A 26,555-nucleotide genomic window follows, 5' to 3' on the forward strand; every position below is an offset into this window, starting at 1 on the left:
CTGGACATGCCTTGTAGGGGAGAGCAGTGCAACAAAAGCTGCTTCACGGGCAGGCTCCAGGTGCAGGAGGGAGAAGAGGGAGACAGTGCTTTCGAGCTTGTGCGGCAGGGAGTTATCCTCCTGATGGCATCTGGCTCTGAGTCACTTTTTCACATGCAGTCATACCTGCCTGATGGCATTAAATCTCCACGCTGTCACCTGCCGAAGAATTAAAGCCCTTCCATTGTCATTTGTCGGGGATGCACAATTTTCTTTGGATTTATTTTTTTTGTTGTTGTTCTTCTGCTTCCTCCTATTATTGCTGTATGACGGGAAACAATCTCTTGTTGTTCCACTCCAAAATGTCACCTGTCTGCGAGGTGACGGGTCCCCGTCCCCCCCGCTTCTCCTGCACAGCTTTACCTGCCTTTGAAATAGCAGCTCACCAGACTTTATCGAATCTCCTCTTTCATTTTATTTTTGCCCAGCATGTTGCAGAAATTACCTGCTGAACATGGGCATCCACTTCCAGAGCAAGGAGAAGTTTGGGGTTTGACCCCCTCCATGGTTGTAATTAACAGCAAGTATAAGAAGAGAGGGAGACTGAGCTGATGTGACAAAGATATAATAGGCATGGTACTTCAAATATGTATCACTGATAGGCAAGCGCCTTTATGCAGACGTGCAATCGGCTGCCAGTTCAGAGCAGATAGAAGCTACGTGCTCTAAATTATTGCAGGGAAGAGAAGCACAAACACCGCTCTCTCTCCTGTCTCTGGACACATTCCCCTTTTATTGTCACCTGCCTGACAGGCAGGCGGCTGCTGCTGCTGCTTACTAAAACCTGTCTGTAACTTAAATCCCTTGGGTAATAGGCTCCCTGTAAAACAGGTTCCTGACGGGGAAAATCTGCACATCTCCAGATTAAATCAATAACAATTAAGAATTCTTTGAAATCTAATTGGAAAAGCAGCTATTCTGATCAGCACGGCGATGTTATCTGGAAATTGTGTTTTGTTTATCTGCAGCAGAAGAGGGCTTTCTTCTCTGCTGGAGTGGTGTGCCTGTTTCAGACGCGTGCTTTGATCTCTGGCATGATACAGTGAGCTGCAACATGGGGGCAATTGAAGGGATTATCATGGGATGGGGAAAGCATTTGATCTATTTTTAAAGTACTTTTTATGAATAACTTCATCAGTTTTTTAATCATTAAGGAACGGAGAGACTTTGCTCTCCTGTCTCCATTGGTGGTAGAATGCTCTGAGGATGAGCGATTCATGTCATTAATAATACTTAGCATTTGTATCGTGCTTGGCATCTTCAAATCGCTGCACAAACATTGCACACTATGGCATGCCATACCTCCCGGACAGTTATACAGGATTATTACTATTGTATGGGCGGAGCTGGAATAGCAAAGCTCAGAGTTGGTCTTTCTTATAGTCTTTGCAGGTATATATTTTGTTTAGGCCCATCTTGACCCCATTTTGGAGATGGGTTTTCAGAGCATGAGAGAGTTGCCTACAGTCAGACAAATAGATGGCAGAACTGGGAATAAAACAAGGGAGTTCCTGGATGCTAGTGGGTAGCATGGCCTGGTGTTCAACACAGCTCTGCTATGGGGTCCTGCCTTGGACCTGGACAACTCAAATGAACTTCTCTAGATCTCAGTTTCCAAGTGGGAAAAATAATAATTTCTTATCATGGGGTAATGTGACACTGAATCTTTCAGTGCTGGGGACAACAGACATCTGAAGGTTGTTGTGCGCTCAGATTACTGAACCAGTTTTGTAATCTCATCTCCATCACCATCTTCCTACCTCATCTTTCTAGCATGCTGTTCCTAGCAACTTCCTGCTCCTTTTTTTTTTTTTTACCTTTGTGCCCCCACCAATCAATTGTTATTTCCATCCTGTTCTGTTCCAAAGACGTCTGCTTTAAAATAGCCCTGATGCTAATGGTTGCAAACCCATTTAAAACAATAGTGTTGCATCTGCTTGCACCATGGTTCAGGTAGCTACCAAGTTGTATTCACTTGTGCAGTGGATGTTTAATTTAACAAATGTAAGCCATTTCATGGTCTGGGGGGAGTGGAACCGGCCAAATTACTAGTGGTGCAAGTGAAGGTGAAGCGTGCATTTTTACGTACATGGAGCAATGACATTTGCCTGGTGAAAATATTATGATGAAGCATATTCATTGTTCCCAGGAGCTTTTATGTCTTGCCATTTCTGACTTTCATGTGATTTTTGGATAAGCGTTTGGAGAGGCCATTGAATTCAGCCATCCAAAAGTCCTGATCAGGATTCCCAGAGCGGCTCTTCCGAGACCATTCTCAGGAAGAACTGAAAAGTGTGTCCTGCTTACCTTGGAAAGGGTCATTGCTCATAACCCCATCCTACTTCTTTCACTTAGTGTCTGGCCTTTAGAGTTGGGGCTGCACCCTCTATTGAAGACCCATGCTAGTGGCAGTCCAACACACATGAAAGGAGAGGTGGTGTGACTTGGAAAGCTGTGCTTGGTTCAGGAAGGTTTAGAAAGAAATAGGGAAGAGAGCCTTAGTCTCCAAGCAGGTGGCTGAATCCTCCTTTTTTTTCCCCTGAGCTCAGTTTTCTTATAGCACAAAGTGCTGCTAACAAATACCAGATGGTGACTGCAGACATGTACTATCACGCTGATCAAGCTGAACAGTATGTGCTGGCATCAGTGTCTGGTCCATGCTCAGAAGGAAGGAACAAAACCCTATGTGGGCCCTGTTTGGATTAGACTCAAGTGGCGCATTTTATAATTTAAGGATAGGGACCTACCTAACTCGCGGTGAAAGAAAGTAATTTTTGCAACTTGGTCACAGCCTGAAGAGCTAACTTCGGTCATTTTGCAGAGGCCCCACCCCTTGGCATTGATTGGCAGAGAGGCCTTGGGAGGGGGTGGAGAAGGACAAGGGGGTGGCCACCATCTTGACTGCTGGCTGCCTTTTTGGACCCTTGTGCCCCTCCATCAATCAGTGCCAAGGGGCCACATGAAGGGCTTGGGGGGGGGGGGCGGGGTGCAAAATATGATCCATAGGCTGGATCCAGCCTGCCAAGCACTTTCATACAGTCCGCGATGCCCACCCAGTCCTTCCCACCCACAATTGTACCCCATCCAGGCCTTCTGCCCATGAGGGTGAGAGCGAGGCACACACATATATATCTCCCCACCCAGCATACCCTATTGCATCTCAATCTCACCCTTGTGGGTGTAAAGGTTTGGCCTAGACAGCATGCAGCTTCTGAAGGGGCTGCTGCTGCCAGTGCTGCAGCTGCTGGGGGACCTGCTCAGCTTCCCTGGCATCCTGTTCAATCCAGGTAGCAGGTAGGGAAGTGGCAGGGGCAGGGATGGGAGCTGCAGCTGGGCAGGGGCTGGGAGCTTGGGGCTGGGGCTGGTGGCAGCACTGAGCCCGTAGCCAGGGGCAGTGGCAATGTGGAGCTTGGGTGGGCAGGGTGTAGGTGTGAGGGAGTGTGCCTCCCCCCCACACACACACTGCCCCCATAGTATGCAGCCCCACAGGTGGCAGCAGCAGCAGCAGGCAGGGGTGCTCAGGGTGCTCATGCCAGGCGCTGGCTTGTGGCTTCAGCCAGCACTGCACATTACAGCAAGGAGTGCAGCTCCCGCCAGGCCGCCTCTATTGCTGTCACTCCCTACCGCACACAGGCAGCCCCCGCACTCGCATGCCACTAAAGGGAAGCTCTATGTGCTGGAGCCAGTTGCTTTCGCCTCCCCTGCTGCCCAGGTCCCAGGACTCCCTGGGGAGGCAGGGGCCGGGGCTCCTTCTGGTGAAGTCGCAGGACCTGTGCAGCAGGGAGCGGTGAAGGCAGCTGGCTCCAGCACCTGGAGCTTCCCTGCAGTAGTGCACAAGTGCAGGGGCTGCCCGTGTGCCTGTGAGATGGCTGGATGGCGGCTGCCTTCCTCGCTGTGGTATGCAGTGTGGCCAGGGTCACGTGTCACTGGGCACCAGGCACGAATGTCCTGAGAACTCCTGCCGCCTGCTGCTGCCGCTGCCTGTGGAGCTGTGTACCGTGGAGAGAGTGTGGAGAGGGTCCCCACACTCCCCCACCCTCCCTCAAACCACACAAATGCCACACACCCACATCCTGCCCCCACAATCCCCCCACATATACACCCCCCAAAATACCCAATTGTTCCCCCACACCCCACCATACATGTACACATCCCCACCCTCCACACACCAGCTTACACGCACACACACACCACTACACCCTACCGTACAGGCACACATACACAGACCCCCACACCCCACTATGTGCACACATACCCCCAACCACCCCTCCCATACAATATATAAGACCAAGACTTTATTTTTGAGTTATTATGCAATCACCTGTATATACACTATGCAAACAGAAATCATGACAAAAATATTTTTATACTAAAATTAAAATACGTTACAGCAAGTGGTTGACTTTCAGGGTATGATTTGTTTTTTTCTTATTCTAATATGGCAACCCCCACCCCCGAAAGGAGTATTTCTCCAGGGAAAGTGGAGGGACTTCTGGTGGCACAGGTCAGGGGTTAAGGGCAGGACGTCCAGTCCCAAGATGCCAACCAGGGGGCGGGCGACTGTCAAGGGGTAGGGCTACACAAAGCTGTCAAGGGGTGAGCCCTCCAAAGCTCACCAAACCTCATTAAGCAGCCCTCCAGCCAAAATCATTGTCCACTTCTCTGCTACAGGATAGTTCAGAGCAGACCGATACCATGGCGGGGAGAAACTGAGGTTCTGAGTACACTGTGTGCTTTTGTCCTCATAGCGGTTCATGACTATCATACACAATTGGACATTAGGTTGGGTTTATGGACCAGCCAGAGGACTAGTGTTTCATGGAGGCTTCTCCGGGACCTAAGAGGGAGTTTTAGTTTCCAGTCCTTTCAGTCTTTGACTTCTGCTGAGAATGTCACTCTCTGCTGTGATGTTGATTCTTGCAACATCAGTTCACCTGGAACTGGCCCCAAACCCACTTCACAAAGGAGGCCAAGGCTTTGCAGGGTACGAGAGAAAGAGCTAGAGCTGACATCAAGGAGGAGCTCAGCAAGAGAGCCTGGCAAACGTGGACATGTGGGTCTTAAAATAGAGGCAGTTCAGGAGTATTGAGCTTTGGTTCCAGAATGGTGGGGAGAAGATGAATTAATAAGGCAATAAGCTCATGATGAAAAGGGCAATTTCAGTATTTGGGAACAGAAAAGTTAGGTCTGCCCTTCCTGCCTTCCTCAATTCACCAAGATAATTCCATTTGCATGAACAAACACAAGGTTGCTATTTGGGTAGCGTTTTCCCAAACGGTGGCATTTTTTCCAAGAGGACTTCCCACAGATCTGCATTCTGTGCACTGGTGAGACCCCTTCCACATTGCTGAAATACCGAACCAAACAAATGCAGAAGCTGATGAACAGAAGCTTCTGGCATGCCAAGACCATGTCTGCACGGCCCGAGCTTGCCCTGCTCATCTACTCATGCCCCAAACTTGGACTTATGCCTATGGGGGTAACCCCTGGCAGTTGTTCCTCAGGCATACCAGAGACCAAGGTCTTGAGAGTAGCTGCAGACAGTTATTACACTGGCACATTTCTGGGCTTGGAGCAGGTGGACTGGATATAGTTGGGACATCCTAGGTGTGTCTACTCCGTAGCAGTGGCATGCTTCATCTTAGGATCTGATGGTAACTGCAGAACATCTGCATCTCCCTTTGACTTCCAATGGAGTTTCAGATATTCAGCACCCTGAAGATAACCTTGATCTCTCGGTCTCTCTTTCACACTTGTGATCATAGAGTGGTGAAATATAATACCAACCTCATTGGACTTTGTGCAGCAAAGCTGATATCCATGAGGTGCCTTGAGAACCTTGATGGGCGTTGCGCTCACTGGGAAACAGATATCAGCCATACTTTTTTAGGAATATAGGGCTGGAAAGGGCTTCCTGAGCTACTGAGTCCTGTCATTGTGTGCACAGGTGATCATATACCCAAAGATTGCCCAGAATCGTCATTATTTGTTTCTGTGTTACTGACCAATCCACCAGAGTGCTACACCCTCACATCCACATTGTAATTGCCTGTGCAAGATGTTGCTTAGATTTCACCTAATCTATTAGCATCAGTCTGACGTTCTCTGTTCAGCAGAGCTGCACTTTTTGTTTCTGTGAGCACTAGCTAGTGTGACTGCTTTGGGCTGTATGACCTTTTTTTTTCAGTAGCTTTTAACACCTCTCCCTTCTACATGCGCGTGAGCGCACACACACACACACACACACACACACACTTCCTATTCACATTGCCTGTCAATGAGCTGATTTTGAAAAAGGGCCTCTCACTTGGAGGTTTATCCTCTCGCCTGGAGTCCTCTCTCTCTCTTTTATCTGCTTACTGAAGTGGAAACTAGGCTTTGCTAGCAGGCAGCTGACAAGCCACAGAGTAGCACCAAAAATTGGCATAAGTTTCTATGCTTTGAAAATGTGAATTTATCAGGCTCTAATAGAAGAGCAAGCATCCCCCTGCCTGAGGGGAGCTTGGTCAGATCCAGTATGTCTCACAAATGTCCCATGTCTTCATCAGTATGCAGATCCATCTGCACTGCCTGATATGTCTGCATTATTTTGACAGTGAGGGGGGAATAGGTTTATAAATAGGATCTCCTCACCTTCCCCTCCCATGCTCTCCCCATTCTCCTCTCATCCCTCAGTGACAGGGATACAGCTCCTTGGTAGTACAGAGAATCTCCAGTTCAAGTCTGTGTTTCAGGCTAGTTTCTTTATACTTCTGGTAATGCCTTCAGCCTAATTTGCCTTCTCTCAAGGGGAAAAAATAGTCACTGGTGTTTGTCTGGACCTCCAAAATCTTGAATTGTAGCTGTACTGACCAATAAGCATCTGCAAATAACTGTGGGTTGAGAGATTTCAGTGCCTGCATGTTAGTCCTAGGACCGACTTCCTCGAATTCAATAAGGAAGTAAGTATATGGGAGCTTCTTAAATATGAGGCAATGATCTAACTTTGCACAGCATCAACTTTCACTTGTGGATGCCAAAATGCCTTAGAGAGATTAATAGTCTCATTGTAGGCTGTACTGTGAGGTTGGAAGTGTTATCCAGTTTTATATATGGATACACAGAAGCACAGGAATTAAGACTCGTTCTTCATCTCCCCATCTCACGTGAGCAATATTCACATTAATAGTCCTATTAATTTAACAATAGTGCTTAAAAGCTACTAGCAGTGCTCTAGTAGTAATTAAGGTGAATGGATGCATGAGCACAGTGTCATGGAATCAGCCCCGAGTGACTTGCTTGTGATCCCACTGTGTGTTACCAGCAAAGCCAAAAACAGAATTGAGAGATTCTGCTTCTTAGTTCCCTTGATCTGTCCAATGCCCCTTACCACATAGTCCCTACTAGAATTGGCTAGTCTTCAAAAAACATACACAGGGCTTTCAGAGTCTTTTGTTGTTTCAGAAGTATTGTATATCATTATATTGTACTAGAGATTCAGTAAGACAAGCTCCAGAAACTCCAGCTCCTGGCATGGAGGAGCTAAATGTTCCTAAACAGAAGATTAAATGGTCACAAAGGTAAAACAATTACTCATTTAAAGAAAAATATGAAAAACATGCTTGAACCAATTTATTCGACAGCTGACTGATGTGCAGCACACTGCAAGGTCACATTAGAGTAAGTTGTATTGGACAGTTCTTCTTGATTTTCCTATTAAATGAAAATCCATTGCAAGGTTTATGAATGCATTCCTACTGCAGCACTTGATTCCAAGGTGGTATACGTCAACCGATACCCTCATGGAAATAGTGGAGCAAATTCTACTCTGGTATGCCAGTACAAATCCAAAGTGATTCAATTGACAGATGCAACTCTGAGCTGGCTACCTGCTTAGGTTCAAAACAGCAGTGATGTTTGCAGACCCGTCTGTAGCAAGCTTGTGGCCCCAGGGGTGGTCGTGACCCCCTACCTGGTGGCTGTGCAACTTCTGCCCAGCTCTGACTCTAATGTCATCCTCCCTCAATTACTCACCGGCTGCACTTTGTTCTTACTGGAAGTTGGGTAAGGGAGGCTGCCCACAGGCTTTAGAGTGAGCCTTAATCCAAACTATTCCCACGTCAGGTCCTTCCTGGACCCCACTAGTCTAAATCCCACCCTCAGGCCTGATAAGTCCCTCTCAGCCTATCTATGCCACTGCAGGGCACCTGTAGCCTTAGGGGCAAATTGCATGACTCCATTCTGCCCCTACCACATCCCAAACCTCACAGGAGTTATCTTAGTGATGTTACCTTCACACACACAGCCCCCTTGAGCCCTCGGACCCCCTAGCCCCTCACTCAGCCTTTCCTCTGGGCTCCTGGGCCCATGCACAGCCCTTCTCTCTGGGATCCTGGGCCCCTGGTCTCACACACAGCCCCTCTCGGACTCGTGGACCCTAGTCTGGCTCTTGCCCCATGCCTGGGCCAATGGACCCTCTAGTCCAACTGTCAGTCAGTCGCTGACTCTTGAATCTCCAGGTCCCACATGTAGGCACTCTCCTGTCTTTGGACCTTCTTTGTTCTCAGTCTCTCTTAACCCTGTTTTGTGATCGTGGACCCTTTGATCACCCTCCCAGCCCTTTCTGGATCTGAGGCTTGCAGATCTCCAGATCCTTACGCTCTAGGGCGTTGCACTCCCTGCTGTGCCCCACTCTCAGCCCCTCTTGGACTGCTGGCTTTCTGAGTAGCCCTTGCCTGTCCTTGCAGGGCTCCAGGCCAAAGCACTACAACTTAATAACAAGCACCTGCTCTCTGGCAGATGCTCAAGCCTTCCCTAGGCTTACCCTAAACCGGGGATACCTGCCGCATAGCTAAGCACCTCTCTCTCCCAGGTACTCTCCCTTGTTCCCCACATTGCAGTGGCTTTCTTCCAGTCTTCAGGAGCTCTGATCTAGGAGCTCCTCGCTTCATGGCTGCCTGCTTGGCTCAGGCTAGGGCTTATAACTCCAGCTTGGCCTGCTGCAGGGCAGGTGAGTCCTTAATTACCCCACTTCGCTACCTGCAAGGTTGCTTGCTTCCTTCCTTAAGGGAGCGGGCACACAGCAGTGCCCTGCTACACCATCCACGGCATACAACGTTGTTTGACAGGACTGTTTCTGAAAGTGTCAAAACAGTATGTTGCAAACCAATACTAGACCCCCTAACATCTGGATTGGTAACTCCAGGTTCTGTGTATATCTAATGGGACAGAAAATGTTGTCTCCTGAATCACAAACTCTGACAAAGTGCTTTGTCAGCACAATTATTCTTTAATATTTGTTGTGGTGATGTGGTTGATCTCATGCTTGCCTTCCAAGTGAACACTTCTATCCACTTCCATTCCATCTTCATGGAAGATCTGGAAAAATTAGAAGACTTCTGTAGGTTGTACCTTGTTTTCCAGGTCCTCAAGGAAAAAGAAAGCTATTTCTGCATCCCATCTGAGCAGTGGCCATGAAAAGAGACACCTGGATGTCACCTTCTGTGGTACCAAACTCAAGTATGAGGAGTACCCAAAATATGCAAGTGGTTCTAGCTCCCAGCCTCACATACAGCCAACATCTGATGCAAATCTCTGCCAATGAATTTACCAGGAGCTTGCACCTTGCAGAAAGGCCTTGGTGTGGCAGGATACTTAGTGTACCTGTCTGCTTTAGGAGGAAAAGCTGCCTGAGAGAGGCAGCTTCCAGGTGGTGTGGAGCGGGGCTAATGAGTGACTCACCTGGCCAGAAGAGGTCTCAGACTTGAGCTATATAAGCCCAGAACCTAAACCGGTCAGGCAGTCTAGCCCTGAGAGCCCCAAGAAAAGCAGCTTCAGGCAGCAGGGCAGTGAGGCTCCTAAAAGAACAAGGGATTAGGGTAAACCACTCTGTGGGCCTGGGGAACAGGGCAATATTATCTGGGTACAAAGAGATTGGTTTAGCCATTAATGTATGTTGATGCTTTTGTCTGAGTTGCAAGCCTTGAGTCCTTTGAGTTGGTGGTAGGCTCAAGACCTACTCAATGAGCCAGCAGCTCAGAGGGGAGCTGAGAGTGGGGCACAGAGTGTCCCCCCAGCCCAGAGGAGGGGCAGAGAAAAAAGTCACATCAGAAGTGATAACATCTGCAAGGTTTGGGGCATGGTGGATGGAGACACGCAATTGGCCCTTAATGCCACAGTTGCCCTGGAAGGACCAGTTAGCGATTCGAAGGACTAAGACTCACCCTAAGGCTCTTGGGCAGCCTTGTGTCCATAATCTTTCTTAAGAATAAGACATGGTGGGCTGTCTTAGAGCTTGAGCCAGGCAGGAGCTGTAGGGCCCAAAAGGGCCATCATGGCCACCCCTGGGGCATTGGCCCTGTCACACTTTGCTCTTATCTCAGCAGCTGAATATGATGCACCAGTACATCCAGGTAACGTGTAATGAAGCTAGTCAAGGTGCAGCTGAATATTGCTATGAGAATAATCCCAGGAACACTTAAGTTAGCACTCTTATTTTGGCTCCTCGCCTTCTTGCATATCTTACTATCACCCTTATGAAAAGAAGGAGCAATAACATGAGAAATCAGCTGTACAGACTCAATTTGCCTATTTATGAAGACTTTTCAAAAACTCTCCAGATGCCATCAAGAAGTTAATGATCAACGCTTCCAAAGTCCCGGGATTTTCGCCCTAAGACAAATGACAGATGCTGAGAGAAACAGGAGATTCAAGAATCGAGGCTTGATCAGAGCCTCCCGATCTACTAACTGGTTTCACTGTGCCACATTAAGATAGGGGTGACAGCAAGTCACATCTGCACCTTACTGGGATATCACAGTCACGTACAATAAAAATGGGAAATGAACAAGAGCCGGATAAGCAACTTTGGACAAAGCATCGAGACAAATGGAATGGCGAGTGAGCCACTTCCAAGTTCTTTCTCTGGAAGAACAGCCTTGCTTCATTTGGTGTCAACCAAAGCCATATAGTGCACGCCAAATTTGGTCATTGACCATAATGTTGCTTTCCAAGCTTTTGCTATGTGCCAGAATGTGGGTGGTCTGATGTAATGGTTAGGTCACTAGAGGTGGGAAGGAGCCAGGGACTGAGTTCAAAGCACAGGCCAAGTCAGGGGTCAAAAATCAGGGTTCAAGTTGCCAGATCCAAGGGGAAATCCACAAGCCAAATCAAAGTTCAGGAGTCCAGAAACAGAGCCAAGAAGAGTCAGGAGCCAGGAAACCAGAGAGCGCAGGGTCAGAGAGACCGTGAGAAGACCGTGAGAAGGGTCAGAGCAGACCGTGAGAAGAACTGCTGCTGGCCTGCAGGCTGCTTCTGCAAACGGTGAGACTGTTCTCCCCGGTGACCGATCAAGAGACCTAGACAGTGGCCAGCTGGTTCGTTAGCTGGGATAGTGCTGCCAGGCAGAGCCCCCAGACAGATGGGATTGGCTAGGCAATTTGTCCAAGCTGGGCTGGGATGTGGGTTAGGGCCCCTGACAATACATAGGAAGAAGACTGAGCAGAATTTTGCTTCCTTTGTTTAAGGTTAATCCAGGCTAACTTGCTCAGTTGCACAAGCAGGCAATGCATAAAGGTGGGCGCTCCCATTCATGCCTCGTCATTAGGGCAGGAGTGTCAAACTCACCTAGACTCCTGGGCCAGATCCAGACTGTGGGGCTCCTCACAGGCCAGATCCATGCACGATAGTGGTGGGGTGAATGGTGGCAGTGGCTGTGACTACCTGAATGGATGTCACACCCAAATCCTTGGCCCCTCTAGGAGCCCTGCAGGTCACGTTGTATGATTTCATGAGGTGTATCTGGCCCGTCAGCCATATGTTTAACACAAACCCCTACATTGGGAGATGCTTGCAATCACTGTGTGGTTAGTTCTTTGACTTAGGGCAAAGATGTGGATCGATGCAGACTAGAGAGACATCCTCAGTCAAAAGCTGCACTGTCTCAAAATGGAAAGGCTATGTAAAAATCATGTCTGTTTTGCCAAAACTGCACTTTGAAAGAGAAACCAGAGAAACACAATGTCAAAATGTCACATTGCAATCTTTTCAAACCAAAACATTTAATTTTTTAATTTGGAAATGACAAGATCTTTAAAGCTCTTGTGTGTGCATGTGTGCACGCATGTTACAGTCCAAAGTAGACAAAATTATTTCATTCAGATGTTTAAATGATGTTAGTGTTGAGAGATGTTGTAGCTGTGATGGTCCAAGATATTTCTGAGAAGCAAGAGTTTTTGGGGGTGGTATCTTTTATTGGAACAACTGCATGATGGGATAAACTTAGACAAGCACTTAAATGACCTGAAGAAGAGTGTGCTGCATTTGAAAGCTTATCTAGTCTTCCCCAGCTAGTATAAGAGCATTTTTGTCTTACTTTTTCCTTCATTGAAGGGGGACAAATGCACCTTTTGGGGGTTTTTATTCCAATTTGCAACAAGGTCAAATGTTGACATGGCAAAATCCTTGATAAAATGTATCCTTCACACAGCTGTAGTGTTAAACAACAGTGGATTTAGATGGATAACTCTACAAATACCATGTTTGTTCCCTCCCCACCCCTGTTTAAAAGCAATGGCATGACACCTGCCCTTCCCTCTTGATCATAACTACTGATCCTTGCAGTGTATGCCCAAAAGGGAATTTGTGATCTATGGTAAAGGTGCATAAATAGAGCTCATCGCTGACACTTTGTCCTTCTACCGTGCAGAAACAGGAGAGACGGGGCGCTCCAAGTGTAACAGGGAAGTGCCACCCCCCGGCAGCCTATTGTGGACAAAGGCACCATGGTTGAATTGAGCTAGAGAGAAGGGAATAAAATAGACGTTAAGGCATAGGTAATGGGAGTGGTGGGCAGGCAGCCAAATGGAATAACCTTGACTGATCAACAACAGGATGTGTGATGCCCTTTCATGTGGAACAAAAGACAAACGTGAGACTGTACCTATGTTCTTTCTGCCTGAGAAACGCCACTGATTACACGGAGCAGAGGTGAAGTTAGAAGTCAAACAGACAGCCTCAGTTTTGTGTCTCAGTCGCAATCAGCCCATGGAGAGAAAGATAGGAAAACAAGAGAATATCCGTTATGGATTGGTCCTCAGCCTAAAAGCCCGAGGGATATCACAGTGCCAGAGAAGGGGAGCAGGTCATAAGAAGGCTTCCAGTTTTGGCCATGATATTTTTGGGTGGGTGGAGAAGTTCCCAGAGGGAGAAATTACAGACACATGAATTGTGGCATCTGATTGGATCCAAGCAGTCACTTCTTTGCTGCAGGCCCAACTCTGCTTGAAAACGGATGCAATCAAGTGGGAGGAAACCTGAGGATGAAAGGGGTAGGATTCTCTGAAATGCTGGCAAGCAGCATCAATATTTTTCCAGATCCTTTGTCCAGCTCCAAACAGAACAGTTGTGCCTAATTGTTGGGACAAGCCTAGGAGTTTGGACGTTTTCTGAAAAACAAGAATAGTGGCAGAGGATGCAGGAAAGGCTGAAGTGCTCAATGCCTTTTTCACTTCAGTCTTCGTAGGCAAGGTCAGCTCCCAGACTACTGCACTGGGCAGCACAGTTTGGGGAGGAGGTGAGCAGCCAACAGTGGCAAAAAAAACTATTTAGAAAAGCTGGACGTGTACAAGTCCATGGGGTTGGATGGGATGCACCTGAAGGTGCAGAGAGAGTTGGCTGCTATGACAGCAGAGCTGCTGGCCATCATCTTTGAAAACACATGGCAATTGGGAGAGGTCCCAGATGACTGGAAAAGGGCAAATATAGTGTCCGTCTTTAAGAAAGGGAAGAAGGAGGATCCAGGGAACTACTAACTGGTCAGCCTCACATCAGTCTCCGAAAAAATCATGGACCAGGTCCTCAAGGAACCCATTTCTAAACACTTGGACAAGAAGGTGACTAGGAACAGTCAGCATGGATAAAGCAAGGGCAAGTAATGCTTGACTAACCTGATTGCTTTCTATGATGAGATAATTGGCTCTGTGCATGTGGGGAAAGCAGTGGGTGTGATATACCTAGACTTTAGCAAGGCTTTTGATACGTTCTCCCACAATATTTTCACAAGCAAGCTAAAGGAATTGGGCTGGATGAATGGACTGTAAGGTGGGCACAAAACTCTCTGGATCTTTGACTCAGAGGGTAGTAGTCAATGGCTTGATATCTAGTTGGCAGCCATTATCAAGTAGTCAGTCCTGGGAACGGTTTTGTTCAATATCTTCATTAAAGACCTGGAAGTTGGCATAGAGGGCACCCCCAGCAAGTTTGGAGATGACACCAAGCTGGAGGGAGTAGTAGATATGCTGGAGTGTAGGGCTAGGATTCAGAGTGACCTTGACAAATTGGAGGATCAGGCCAAAAGAAATCTCATGAGGTTCAATAAGGACAAGTCCAAAGTCCTTAATTTAGGACAGAACAATCCCATACACCACTACAAACTAGGGACTGACTGGCTAAGCAGCTGCTCTGCAAAAAGGACCTGGGGATTACAGCAGACAATAAGCTGAATATGAGCCAGCAGTGTGCCCTTGTTGCCAAGAAAGCTAATGGCATCCTGGGCTGCATTAGTAGGAGCATTGCCAGCAGATTGAGGGAAGTGATTATTTCCCTCTATTCAACACTGGTGAGGCCACATCTGGAGTACTGTGTTTGGTTTTGGGGCCCCCACTACAGAAAGGGACAGACTGGAGAGAGTACAGCAGAGGGCGATAAAAATAGCAAGAGGGCTGGGGCACATGACTTGTAGGGAGAGGCTGAGGGAAGTGGGCTTATTTAGGCTGGAGAAAAGAAGACAGAAAGGATTGAATAGCAGCCTTCGACTACCTGCAGGGGGGTTGCAAAGAGGACGGAGCTGGACTGTTCTCAGTGGTGGCAGACGACAGAACAGGGAGCAGTGGTCAGAAGTTGCAGCAAGGGAAGTTTAGGTAAGATATCAGGGGAAAAGTTCTTGCTGGGAGGGTAGTAAAACACTGGACCAGGTTACCCAGAGAGGTGGTGCAATCTCCATCCTTGGAGGTTTTTAAGACCCGGATCAACAAAGCCTTGGCTGGGTTGATCTACTTGGGGATGGTCCTGTTTTGAGAAGGGCTTGGACTAGATGACCTCCTGAGGTCCTTTCCAACCCTAATTTTTTATGATTCTCTGATTCTAAGAAGCCCATCATACTATAAACAGTAGCCTGCATTGCACGTAGCAGGGATTTAAGTCTAGTTTTTTTAAATCCGCTCCAGGTGCCTTACTCTCAGCTATTTGGGGGTGGCGGTTTCATTCCCTTGAAATAAGTGAGTTGCTCTAATCCACTAGCCTACTGGACTTCCCTCTTCAGTTTTGACCAAACTTCCCTGTTGGGCCTCAGAGATTATATAAGTGAAAGTCTCTTCGAAACTCTTATGTCCTAGACAGGAATTCCTGTTTTGATTCGGGGCGGCAGGCACCTTTGCATATGATGTACAGGGTCTCAGTCAAGGCAGCACCTGGAGTGGGTTCACTGGGGGCCACACTCATGCAGCCAGGGAGGGCAGTGGTCTGAGCTCCCTTCATTCCCAATCATCCTAACTCATCCTCACCACAGGATCTGTACCCATTGTAGGGGTTTCCAGCACAGTGACCCTTGCTGGGCTGTGCTTTCCTTTAGCCGGTGACAATAAATTAGATATGATATTTTGAACCATCATGCAGGGGAAGGGCTATTTCCAAGGTACAGTGTAATCTTGAGGTGTCTGGTTTTGCTCAGGTTCTCACGCAACGTGAATGTGCAGCTGAACTGAATGCTATAAGGCAGTATGGCTTATGAACTTCCAAAATCAAACCGAATTAGTCAAAGAACTGGTTCTCTCATCCCTCTGTGAATTCACTTCTGATGTGTCATAGAAAAGATACCTTTCCCTGCTTTCTGTGCTACATCAGTAGCTTTCACTCTTTCTCCTCCTCCCCCCCCCCACCCCTCCCGCCCCCAAATCCATAATGAGCTCTGAGCTGTTACAAACTTGAGAGATCTCCTCTAATGTAAGCCCAAGGAGTATAAATTAACCCCATGAAACATCTTTGTATCAATTCCTGCAGCACTTCTACAGTTATCAAGAGATTTTTTTCTCTCTTTTTCCTCTACATTTCACGGGGCGTCAGGGGTATTGTTCTACTTTCTCAGCCACCAATGACTAATTTAAATCGTCCCAATTTTCAACTCTTTTCTTCCTCCCTCCCCAATGAATCCCCTAGTGGAGCTGCGTAAGACCCTCTCTTGCTCCATCTATAATAACTTGAGTAATATATCATTTCACCAGCATAAAAATAACGATGGAGGGAAAAAAAACATGGCCTATCACGCAAAATAGATGAACAGCACTAGGAAAATAGCATTTTCTTTTTAATCACCGGTCTGCACCATTCCTCCTTTTAAAATCACTTTAATTAAGGTTTCATTTACATTAGCAAGAGCCTCGTAAATAGGTTTCTGTGCACATTCGCAGGCCCAGCTCATTTTAAAGGTGGATTATGTTTGCCAGAGTGCACCTTTGGTAACTGCAAGTCAACACGTTGCAGTTAACCCGTATTATTTGTTTTCTTGTCCTAAAACATAACTCCGTCCAGACATAGAGCTGTTCATTGTTCACACACACACATTCACAAACGTACACACACACGCATTCACTAAGTTTGAAACCACAGTCGTAGAAAAAGGGCTTTGAGTTTGGTTGTTAGAAGGCTTCATTTTACATTCCCCCAGCCTTGTGGCACTGGCACCCCTCGTCCAAATGAGACGCGATAGTGAGGCATTCGTTACATTTCTTGAGCGTTAATCTTTTTCACTGTCTCAAGTGGTAGCTGTTACATTCTTCTAGATTCAATTTGTATGCTGCAGATGTAGCAGACTTGATGAATGCAGGCAAGAGATTTATTTCATTATCTTAAAACCTTCAAATTATATATGCACAATAAATATTGACAGGGAGGTGGAATGAAGACAATACCATGTCTTACTGCAGCTTTATACCCAAAAGTTACAAATAGGAGAGGAGTGCGGTGGGAAGGTATGAGGAGGAACAGCATCTTGATTAAATGGACTGTGAGTTTAATGGTTGATTACCCATGCATTTAGTGTATGGGTTGGGTGGTATCAGAAGGTTGAGACTTGCTTAGTATAAATCTCTCCAAGGGCATAGATAAAGGGGCTGCAGGGGTGATTGCCCTGGTCTGCTGTGTCCTTAGGGGTTGCCTACCCTGATACAGGGCACCAACTCCCTTGGCAGGGTGCCACAACCCCCTTGGGTTCACTCCTGGCAGGGCATTCGCTCCCTCAGGATATGGCCTGTGGGAGCGGGGGATGAAAGTATCTCAAGATTTCTTCTCAACCTGTGAAAGTCTATCTTTACCCTAGAGGCAAGGATTTTTGTTGTAGGCAAGGAATTGTATTGGACCATATTTCCCAGACCATTGTGGCTGCAACGTCATTCCAACACTTCAAGAAGGATGTGGATGGATTGGAAAAAGTCGAGCAGGGTGTGACAAAAATTATTAGAGACATGAAAAGCATGAGGACTTATGAGGAAAGGCTGCAAGATCTAGGGTTATTTAGTCTGGAGAAGAGATCACTGAGGAGGGAATTTGGTAACAGTGTTCAAATACCTGAAGGGCAATTGTAAAGAGGATGGAGATATCCTTTTTCTGTGGCTGTAGGGAACAGGACTAGGAGCAAAGGTCTCAGACTGGGGCAGAGGAAATTTAGGTTAGAGATTTGGAATAACTTTCTGCCTGTGCAGGTGGCTAAGCATTGGGACGGGCTACCTAGAGAAGCTGTCTCAAACTTGGATTTTTCAATATTTTCAAAAGCAGGCGAGACAGACACCTGGCTGGGATGGTTTTCATTTGGGATGATCCTGGAGAAGCTTGAGAGGGTGCAGAGGAGAGCCACGCGCATGATCAGAGGGCAGGAGAACAGGCCTTATGAAGAGAGGATGAGAGCCATGGGACTCTTCAGCCTGGAGAAGCGCAGGCTCAGGGGGGACCTGGTGGCCATCTATAAGTTTATCAGGGGTGTACATCAGGATCTGGGTAACGTCTGTTCACCAGAGCACCCCAAGGGATGATAAGGTCAAACGGTCACAAACTCCTCCAAGACCGTTTCGGGCTGGACATAAGGAAAAACTTCTTTACTGTCCAAGCCCCCAAGGCCTGGAATAGACTGCCTGCAGTGGTGGTGCAAGCATCTACTCTGGACTCTTCTAAGAAACATTTGGATGCTTATCGTGCTGGGATCCTTTGACCCCAGCTGACTTCCTGCACTTGGAGCAGGGGACTGGACTCGATGATCTTCCGAGGTCCCTTCCAGCCCTAATGTCTATGAAACCTATGAAAAAAATCCTGCCTTGATCTGGGGAACAGACTAGAAAACCTCATCAAGTTCCTTCCATCCTTATCATCTTATGATCCAACACTACCAAAACACAGAGGATACCTCTACACTCTTTATTTCCTAGAAAGTGAAAGAATTTGCATTTTGGGAAGGATTTGAGGCGCTATTGTATTTTTGTTCTGAACTGGAATAAAAAAACCCCCAAATACTCCATGAAGAAAATATCTCCTCCCTCTCCACCCTGCCCCCCCTCCAAAAAAAAAAATGGTTTCAGTTCTGTTGAAATGATTTTGCAATGAAATCAAAATGGTTTTATTACCGTTCTTTTTTCTGTCATTTGAATTACAATAAACACATGTTGCATGACTCCAGGAACTTTTCATTCAACTCAGATCTCAACAGAATTGGAAGTTGTTCTTTTTTTTTCCTTCCCCCTTTCGCTTTTATCTGAAACAAAAGTTCGGTGCAATAGAAACAGTTTCACAAAGTGTTTTGATCTTGGGTGGAAGCGCACAGTTCAAGAGACTATGGGTCTGTCTAGATGTTTCTGACCAGCTTTAATTCCTGACACGTCTGCGCGTTCTGGCCCGTATTAATCAGAAGCCTGTGGGGTTGTACTGCGGCAATCTCACGAAGGCCAGAAACCAAAGTCTGCGATGGGTTGTAGTGACTGATCACATGCAACTTCTTAGGTCCTTCATTACAACTTTGCATCGTGCAGGTGACAAGGGATGGCTGCGGAGGCCCAATGCAAAATCAAACTTTGCCCAAAGTAAAAACCTCCTTGCTCATGTGAAAAGTTAAAAACTTCATTTCACACACACGGCTCTGGCCACATAACGGTTGCTGCCTCTTACAGCATCTCTGTGAATCACACGAGCCCCCTACAGTGAGCAGAGAACATATTCCCCCAAGCCACCTCTTTGAAGTATTTCCTGAATACAACACTCAGAGGCCACAAGTGAGCTGACATTTTCTGCAGCTTCTGTTTTGTATATATGCTCAAAATAACAGCAAGACAGGCCTTTGGCCCTGACTGATATTGGCTGTAACTAGATGTTTGCTAAAAATACAGAGTTTTTTAGGAGGAGGAAGCCAGGAACATTCATTAAGAAAAGCTTGAGAATGTGGGTTGGTTCAATATATGATTTACTGTTGAAAATATATTGTGAAACAAGATTGCTGAGTGGTTTGGCAATTCTGTTCCCAGCTCTGCCTTTTATGATACTTGCAGTATATTGTTCGGTCACCGGGGGCTAGTCTTTGCAGCTTGAAAAAACAAAATAAACAATAAAAAAAACTCAACCTTTTTTTCCTCCCCCGTCAAGGGAGCTAACTAGCTCAAGCAATCCCAAGGTGAAAACACAGCAAAGACCCGACACTAGTTTTGCTGCGAGAGAAATTTGCCAAGATCAACTCCCTGCCTCTCCTCCCTGCACCTCTGCTCCGAGCGGGCAGCAGATTGACCTCAGTGAATTAATCCCAGGGTAAAGCGAACGTGCCTATTGTTACTTCCCCCCCCCCCATTTTCACTAAGAATCACTGAATGAAAAGTTACCTTTAGATAAAAGCCATATGTTCCTTTTTTCAGAGAAGTCAAATCCTAGATGTCATCTGTGTTTTATGTAGAGCTCAAGGCAGGATCTGTATATCCCCAGTAAACAAGACAGAGAAAACTGAAGCCTAAGATGTGGAAAAGCATGTTTTATGTCCTGCTCCTGCCTTCTGCTTTCTGAAATGCCGGCTAATTGAGAGGGTTTGTGATTCCATATACTATAACAACGGTTATCTTTGATGCCTTGGAGTACGTTGTATAGTCAAAGTGTGTCATGGAAAGTTGAGAATTTAAATTCACGCTTGGGTATGAAGTGACCTTCAGTGGTAACTGGAGATGCTTAGGTGCTCTAAAAATCTGATCATTTATTAGGCACTCAACTTTAGGCCCCAGACTTCAAAATGTTCTCATCATAACTTCTCCATGCTGCTAATAAGCTTTTCCTATATCACAGAGCTCTTCTGAGGATTAATTAGCTAATATTTGCTAGGTGATTTGAAATTACAAACTCCACGTAACTCCTAAGCCTTCTTACACTTCAGAATCCTAAAAGGGTCTGTAGTGCCAGCTAACGTTGCTCTACAAAACTTTTCGCTTCCAGAATAGTATTTTCCTAGTGGGGCTGGGATATTTTTGGTTGCTTCACTTTGCTGTGCTTAGATGGACACACCCTGCTGTAGGATAATTCCGTCCTACTGAGCTCAGCAGGCCCTTGAGCTCAGGTTTTTGTTGAGCTCTGCTGACAGATACAACATTTTGATGAATACTGATGTCTTTTACACACATTTTATGAGCAGGAAGAAGGAAGCTAGTGTAACCAACCTGCAACACACAGGACTAATGAAAAGGACCCCTGGTGATTGCCTGCTATTTGCCATTCTGCAGAGAGCTGTGAGAAACCGACGGTCTCAACTCTCTAAACCTGGTTTCAGCCAAGGCTCTAATTGGCTTGGAGGATGTGCTAATCTGTTTCCTCCTGCCCAAATGAAAAATAGGCCAGAAGTCCTGGATACTTCTCTCTTCCTGATCCTACATTCATTATCATGAATCCCTTGGAGTTGAGGATGACATCTGTCAGGCTTGATGGGTCCTCAGGTAACTGAGAAGCCCAATTCTGGATACACATCTTCTTTGGCAATGGGGGCATGTTGTTGCATGGGGGAGTGGGATTCACAGCCCCAGGTTACCCAAAGTTGTCTCTCTTCTTGGGGCTCATATAGTTATGTCCTGTGCTCCACACCTGAGGAATTAAACTGTATGCTCCCCAATGCCCAGCGGACTTTCCACAGAGAGAGTTATCACATGTCTTGTCCAAAGTGGCATTGTCTTAATTAAACCCTTTCAGCACTTCTGTAGGATAAGGAGTGAAACCGATAGGCTAAGTACAGACATTCAAAAAGCCTGAGCCTAAGTTAGTTCAATCTTTGCAAGCTAAGTCTAACCTGCGTAGATTGAACTGATTTGCAAGTGAATAGACAGACATTCACTTCTGATTTCAGAAATGCAGCCACATGACTGCATTGCCTCAGGCTAGGAGCCAGGGGGCGCTAGAGTGAGCCCTCCCTTCTCTTTGGTGCAGCCACAAGGCTGGAGGGAAGCTGAGCTGGGGCGGGGGGGGGTGACCAGGTATTGGCAGTCCACTGAGCATGATTGGGGGGCAGTTTAATCCTCCACCCTGGCCTGCAAGGACCCCATCTGGGGTGTGCCTAGAAGGTAAGGGGGCAGAAACCCCTGCCAGGTTTGTCCCCGACTGGGCGGGGGGGAGGCGGTGTGTGGCCAGGGCCAACCTGGGCAGCACCCCAAGTGAAGGGGGGGCAGGGAGGGGGATTAAACCCCCCCATCTCCCCTTTGTCCTACCCACATGAGACCCCAGCTGGCATCTGCCTGGCTTTCCCCCCTGCTGGCCACTTGCGCAGAGGGGGGCGTGGCCAGAGCCGGCCCAGGCAACGGCTCCAGCAAAGGGGGAGCAGGAAGGGGGATTAAACTCCCCTGCCTCCCCTCTCTCCCACCAGCATGGGGAGTTCAGTCAGGGTCTGCCTAGCTTTCTGCCCCATCCTACTGAGAGGGAGGGGAGACAGGGGAGTTTAATCCCCCTCCCTGCCCCCCGTTCACCTGGGGTGCTGCTCGGGCCAGCTCTGGCCAAGCCCCCTGCTGCGTGAGTGGCCAGGGGGGTGGGGGTGGGGCAGACCCCAGCTGGGGTCCTGTGTGGGTGGGAGGGGGGGGCAGGGGAAGTTAACCCTCCTCCCTCCTCCTGAGCCTGCTGGCCCATGCCCCCTCCAGCAGGGAAAAGTCTGGCAGGGGCCGCTGTACCCCTGCCAAGCAGACCGGGCTGTGCCAACTGGGTTTCCCACCCCTACCCCCTTGTCAGCCAGCCTTCACTGCTTAGGCTAGGGAGCAGAGGGGTGGGGTCATCTCTACTCTGCTGAGCAGACAGCACAGCCCAGGGCTGGGCTGTAAAGCATGCTGGGATGCTGGGGGACTCTGATTTAACTTGAAGCAGGAAGGGGTCTGGGACAACAGTTCCATAAACCAGTTTGACCTAAATCACTTAAGGTTGAATCACTTAAGTCTGATTCAACCAGGTCTATCTTAAACCAGTTTTGGCCATTTTGAAACTGGTTTATGTGCACTGAACTTCTGTTCCGTTAGAGGTTTAAACCAGTTTCTGATCACTTAAACCGGTTTGTGTGTAACCTCTGTCCCTAGCCCTAATGTTCCATGGAATACGATTGGTGCACATGGCAGCAGGACATGGCCAGAGAGTGGGAAGGTTGAACCCCAAAAGAGCTGGGCAACGTTTCAGTCCAAACCGACTCTTGGAAAGTTCTCCCATTGTCGCTATCCGCAACTGCAAACAATGGTAAGAGTAGCTCAAGAACTGGCATGTTATAAGCAATCCACTGCTTTTTTGTCTCGAGTTGCATTTCTCCAAGCGGCTGATAACGGACGGGCTCAGTTTATTCCACAGAGGACATATTCACAGCCTGCCCTGTTCCATTTAGTATAAACAGACACCAAAGCATGTTAAACTTTGTCGCTAACAGAATGCTACTGTCGCTATTCAGATTAAACAGAGGTTTTTTTAGACACAGGACTGCCTTTGCTGTAGGAAATCTCACGTATTAGGGAAAGATCAATACCACAGCTAATGGCCTAAGGTATCAAAAAACCTCACTGGAGGAAATGAGAATGTTGTCTGGAAACCAGATGATGATAATCCTCAGGATAAATGGATTTAGAGATTTCCGAAGCTGTTTTAGTAAACAGAGGGCAGACTTAAACAGTTATTTCAACAAGTTCCTTTACAAAAGGGAAAGAGATTGCCATTTTCCTGTTTGGTTTTAGCCCTGACATTGATGGGTCTTGGTGAATATTTATTAACTGTTTATATGTAGAACGAAGGCAGGTGTTGAGGCTTTTTCCAAGAAGAGCCTGTGTGGGAAAATCTTACGCCCAACACCGTGCCTTGTGATCATTTCTCTCTGTTTCCTGTCAGTGATACTAGGCAGGAAACTGTGAATTTCCCAATAGGTTGGGCATGGCAGTGGGTGAACCTCAAAAGCATTCAAAGTAGAATCACAGAAAATGAGGGCTGGAAGGGACCCCAGGAGGTCATCTTGTCCAACCCCCTGCCCAAAGCAGGACCAGCCCCAACTACATCATCCCAGACAGAGCTTTGTCTAGCTGGGTCTTAAACACCTCCAAGGATGGAGCTTCCACCACCTCTCTGGGTAACCTCTTCCAGTGCTTTACTACCCTCCTAGGGAGAAAGTACTGACCAGACAGGGACCCAGTCATAGAGGACGCTCGATTCTGCTCTCAGTGATACAGCTATGAATCAGGAGCACTTCCAGTGAAGTGGTCGTGGAGTATGGGAGAGCTTCTACCCTTCCATTCAATGGCTAAAACTGGGTACTTCAGTGCTTAGTATGGACAATCTGGGGCCAGCATTGCATTCACTAGACTTTTTGAGTGTTTTAAAAGGCTGAAGGCTGGTTTCTGATGTGTGTGGGAGACAGGGGGAGGGATGAATGAGGTGAGGCTTGACTTGACTTAACCAATATGACCAGGTTTTGACTCCTGCATATAACACAGGCTTGAGAATTACAGAGCAAGACTCCAGCCCTGAGCCCGTAGTCGAGCTGCATCAACACAACCTTTAGAAAGACTCCCAGGCTTCATTTACAGCCTAAGAGTGACAGAGAATCCATGGTATCCCTGAAGTCGGTGGGATTACTCACACTGTATAAAGTGTAGCATGTAAGGCTTTGCAGGATTTGTCACAGCCTTTATAAGGAAAGCGGAAGGTGCAGACCCCTGCAGTTTTCGACTGCTTGCACATCTCCAAAGACTCCCACACAAATACAATAGTGTTAATAAGTCTGGCTATCTTAACAGCTTTATTTCTTAAATATTATAACATTCCACAGTCAGATGCCTTTCCTTTTTATTAAATCTTTCACAGCCTCTGTCAATTTTCCGATGCAATTTCCTTTTCTGGCATAAGATTGCTAATACACAGCTTTGTGTGTCCCGTCAAAATGTTTGTGGCTCTATCACAGGTCACTTTTTTCTGGAATATTTCCTGATCTTTATTAAACAGAGAGTGGGTAACTTTTAAGAATGCGTATTCTTGAAATTCCCAACCGTAGCTCCGCTAGCAATTTTCCTCTTGAGGAGGAATTCATCTTCACTTCTGTCTTCTGCCAGTTTGGGAGTGTTCTAATGTTTCTGAATTTAACATGTGAATAATACTTTATAGCCAAACACACACCACATACACCCTTCTTTCCAGGCAGAAAGCTCACCCGATATTGCAACCTAAGCAGGTAGGTTATCAGGGATATCTGATAACCCCAAAGGAGAGCCCTGTGTGTCTGATGAAAGTGGTGTTGGTGACTCACCTTGGCATAATTTAGCAGTATCATGGTCTACAGCTATTGTTCTTGCGATGAGCTATACAATTAGGGTCCTTGTCATCGTTAAAGAACGTTCAACACTTCTTGCAAAAGCTGGAGTATTAATTGCCGGTCCAATCGGTGTATTTACATCTTTTTTTCCCGCTGGTTCAGTTGAATGCAGTGTCATGCCTCATGCCTGTGTGCTGTATTGTTGACTGTGTGCTATTAGACAGCTGCCATAATCTACCCCAGGGCAGGCAGCTCATCTCTGATGGATGTAATGCAAGCCGAGACCGACACGCACATCAGCGGTTGCATCCAGCACTCCTCTGCGTTAGAGTCAGAATTATATCTGAACTGTTCTGTCACGTGACAAGGATCAGCACTGACTTCAGTGAAGTGATTCCAGCATATTTCTATTGTTATACAGGAACCTGAGCATCTCTGATTCAAGATATAAATGCTATTAGTCTTGTTGGATTCATGGTTTATAACAAATCCACCACTATATGAAGAGATTTTAATGCACTTCTCTTGGTATATACAATACCTTTTTTTGCCCCTATGCAGAGAGCACACGCTCTGTGCAGCGTATATATGTGTGTATATGTATGTTAAATTTCTGAATAATGAATCTCGTTCTATTACATTAGCAGAAAAAGAATATTTGTTGAGTCCTGCTGGGGGAAAAAAGAGCTGGACACATATTCTGTGTGACTGCCCTTGTCCTCTCGCAGCACACATATAAGTAGCCTCCCCCAAAACGAAGACAGAGAAGGAGAGCAATTAGGACTGGAGTTTGGACTGTGTCCAGCAGGCTCAATTGACTTTGTCAGTCATGTCCTATGTTGACCTTTCTGTTTTTCAAGGGTAATTAAACACACCACTGCTTGCTTGGATCTTTCTTTCTGACTATCCATTCACCTCAACTGACAAATTAAAGAGCTGGAGAGGAGGGAGCCAAGCTTGACTGTCCATAAAGCCATGTCCACATTGGCGTAATTTTTTGATAACTTCATACCATCAAGTAATTAGCAATAGAAATGCCACGTGAGAACAGTGTGTGTCATTAGGGTTGGAGTCATTTGATCTTTAACTAATCTTACAGCTAGTGAAAGATGAGCTAAGTGAATGAAACCCGTATAGATCAGTCTAATAAATATTGTATAGACCATATTTCGGCCCAGGTCACCTGCCATGACATTGCATCACTGACAGCAGAGAGAGTGGTTTAGGTGATTAATAACGGGATCTGAAACCTCACGTTGCCTCTTAATGATGAGGTGTTTTCTTCTGACACATGTCAAAAGGGAATTGTCAGATAAAGTCAGAGACCAGAGTCCAGTTTCCAATAGGCATGTGCCCACACCGTTAAAGCAGTACCAGAATCATTTGCGTTCTTGTTGGCAGTGTCAGCACTGAGGCTAAGAGACCACTGACTCAACACTTCCCCCACTATCAGTTGTCTCCATTGCTCAGGGCAAGGCACGTTTCCAAGGAAGTTTGCTCCGGTGTTGCGCTGGCTGCGTGTGCATCTACATAGAGAGAACGTGTTAGATGTCAGTCAATCTCGCGCTGTTCTTCATGACTAAATTCACACGTTGTGTTTATTGCATTACTGATACAGACGGGGAACAAGGGCAAGTCGAACTCTAACATCGTCCTTCATCTCCCTCCATTCTGAATTGTTCCCATCTGTGCAAATTGTCTTCAACTTTAATATCTGAAGTCAGCT

Source organism: Alligator mississippiensis, chromosome 3, assembly GCF_030867095.1.
Source record: "Alligator mississippiensis isolate rAllMis1 chromosome 3, rAllMis1, whole genome shotgun sequence".
NCBI lineage: Eukaryota > Metazoa > Chordata > Crocodylia > Alligatoridae > Alligator > Alligator mississippiensis.